Source organism: Brassica oleracea, chromosome C2 (assembly GCF_000695525.1).
Source record: "Brassica oleracea var. oleracea cultivar TO1000 chromosome C2, BOL, whole genome shotgun sequence".
In the NCBI taxonomy this organism is placed as follows: Eukaryota; Viridiplantae; Streptophyta; class Magnoliopsida; order Brassicales; family Brassicaceae; genus Brassica; species Brassica oleracea.
The window spans coordinates 26,088,034-26,091,164 of record NC_027749.1 but is presented as its reverse complement, the minus strand read 5'-3'; the positions used below and the strand labels follow the sequence as shown (position 1 = coordinate 26,091,164).

Here is a 3,131-nt window from a genome sequence, read left to right as displayed (position 1 = left end):
GTCTTCCTAGCATATAACTGCTCCAGCTTCTTCCACAAAGAACGAGCATCCGTCTCAGTCTCAATATGATGCAACACATTATCATCTACCCACTGCCTTATCAACCCACACACTTTGCGATGCGGCAGCTTCCACTCTTCATCCGTCTTCTTCTCAGGTTTCTTCTCCTCGAAGACTGGAGCATGGAATTCTTTAACAGAGAGCAAATCCTCCATCTTGCCCTTCCATAGATGATAGTTAGCACCATTCAAGCTTATCATCCTGCTCGTATTTTCCATCATTCTCACAATCAACAATAACCTGAAGTTATCAAACCCAAAGCTCTAAAACCAGAAGCTCTGATACCACTTTGTTGGGGAAAGCGGACACGAGGCGCAGTGGAATGTAGCAATTGTGTTTCCCCTGACCTTGTGAGAATCTGAGAGAAAAATACTTCGACGATAGCAGGATAAAATATAAGAAATAACTAAATGAGACAAGCACTTTTTACGTGGAAAACCTCCTCGATGTGAGAAGGAAAAACCACGGGACCGTAGTCCACTCAACAATCCACTATATAAATGTATGTGAGTACAACCACGTCCTCCCTGTTCAACAACCTGAACAGAACAGAGACTCAAGCTACAAAGAGCTATCTCCAACACAAGAACAACAACAACAAGAGAGCAACACAAAGCTTCAAAACCAGCAGAAAACAAACTACCTCAGCTCACAAGGATTCCGGCAACCAGAGACTAATCTCACCGTACAAATCCAAGATACCAGTCAACAACACCTCTGCCAAATTTAAGCTCAATCAGAGAAGATCTCACCATCGGATTTACCAAACACTCAAGACAGCACTGCTGAAGAACTGTGACGACCAGCTTCCGTAAAACCCAGACAACAGAAGATCCAACCGTTGAAATCTAAATCCCTTCAGTGAACCTTTAACTCACTGACTGAAGAAGCTTCCCACAAAATATCAGCCCGATCAGGATCCGTTTGACCCTCCAAATCTGCCTTGACAAACCCAGACGAAATTCTGCGTCTTTCCCTCTTTTCTCTTTTTTGTCTTTTTGATTCTTGTAAGTCTCTACATAAAAAATTAGGTCAAGAGACTATATATATGTGTCTCACTAACCCTAAGAACCTCCAAGGCCCAATACTAATCTCATGGACTAATACCAATGGCCCAACTTCCAAGTTTGGTTATCACCAACCAAACCCAATGGGTTTCCTCCATCTAGAAGAAACCCAACAAGACTATGTACATATTCATCTAACTGGAAGATTGTCTGTCTCCCCTGGATCTCTCTTAGAATCTCTACACGGTCCATGACTGTCGGATTCAAGTTTTCTCAAGGACATCCGAGTGTTGTGAAGCAAAATTCTGCAAATTGTTCTCCACAAACCAGCACAATCAGCAAAGCACATAAAGCATAACAATCAAATAAAGATCCAGAAACCAAAGTCCTTTGCGGTTGTCTGTTGTGTGTGAATCGACTTTAGAGACCACAAACTTTATAAATCTTAAAACGGGAGGAAAATACTAAAGGAGTACTTGTTCACCAATGATTAGACGCTCAAGTTCGACGAACATCCCAGCTTCAGCTGGATTACAGGCTTCTAACATAAGGATGATGGCCTCACAATCTGGTGACGATATATTCCTCCAATGTGATTATCAGAAACTAATTGTGCAGAAAACCAGAGAGGGAACCTTGCTGAGAAGATTTGACGATTTCATCAATTGATTGGCGTTTGATTTTAACTTACTGAAAGGTTTGAGGATGGGTCTCTTCAACTGAAAGGACTTGTAAGAGTCGGTCATTATATGTTATAAAGCTCAGAAAATGTATTAGATGAGAATTCAATTGCAAGGGAGATGAAAAGATATAATGGAACGGTTGATGTTCAGTTTTTCCTAGCCAGGTCTTTGGAAATTGGAGGAAGAAGGAGGCTCTTAGATTGTTGGCCAATTTTTTTTTTTTTTTTGCCGAAAATATTACGTGGATGTTCAGTTAGATGACATGCCTAAAAATGCTGAGATGGCACGTTCTAATAGGTTTGAATTAATTTGCAAACGTAGACTGTTTATCCGAGACTCTTATTCCATTTATATTACTTGTTTGACATATATAGATAAATAGATAGATAGATATATAGATATATTAACAAAAAAAATAGATAGATAAATATTTTTACTGAGCAACCGCCCTGACCAATTAGGAATGAACATTTAAGATTGTTAGATAGTTATTACAACATTGGCTATGTCATCTCAAGTAACATAGGCTTTACGCTTTGAATTTTTTACTAGATCATTCTCTTCTTTCTTATTTGCGTTTGTGTCCGTCTCATCCCAGACTACCTCCAGTTACTATTTTCAGTCAGAAAAGGATCGTATAGTAAGAGACATTGACTTCTCAACCTAGAACTAGGGCTGTTCAATCTGGTTTAACCAAACCAATTAAAAACCGAACCAAGCCGAAATAGAAAGGTGATTTGAATTTGGTAATGCCGAATATTCAGAATTTGGTAATACCGAATATAACAAATGGATGTTGTTTTTAAAAATATAGTTTGGTATATAAACCTATCAAACCGAATAAACCAATCAATTAAAATATGGTAGCATAATTATATGTAGATCATATAATATAATTAACAATATATACATAAAATTTATTTTATAGATATGATCTTCATACTTAAAATTTTGATTTTAGTAATTTAATACTTTATTTTAAATTAAAATTAATTTATTTTAAATTTTTATCAAATTAAACATAAAATAATTTTTTACTTTTGTTGACAAATTATGTGTGCTAATATTTAGTTATTTAATAATATTATGGATTACTAATTTTTCTCATTTTTATTCTATAAAAACTATTATTATTATTAACTTAATATTTTTACTAATCGTTTTAAATAGTAAAAGAAAAAAAGAAAACATATTCTATTTAAAAACTGAAATATCTTCATGTTATAAAGCTGATATCTAATCATATAAAGTAAAATTCACAAAATCTTATAAAAGATAAATATATTTATGATTTTTTGGTATAAAACTGAATAAACCGAAAACCGACGGTATCTAAACACTACAAGAAAACATCAAGGATTCTGAGGGAAAAAATCGTCGG

The 3,131-nt window shown here is 35.4% G+C and overlaps 1 long non-coding RNA gene across 1 annotated transcript in view; it reads right to left on the bottom strand.

Annotated features, from left to right (window-relative positions):
• The window catches only part of LOC106325199, an 8,291-nt gene extending 6,470 nt beyond the window's left edge, over window positions 1-1,821 (bottom strand). The window contains exon 1 of the long non-coding RNA XR_001266835.1: window positions 1,552-1,821. This is a non-coding gene — a long non-coding RNA (uncharacterized LOC106325199). The remainder of the gene's footprint in view (window positions 1-1,551) is intronic.
• Between the last annotated feature and the right edge of the window lie 1,310 nt (window positions 1,822-3,131).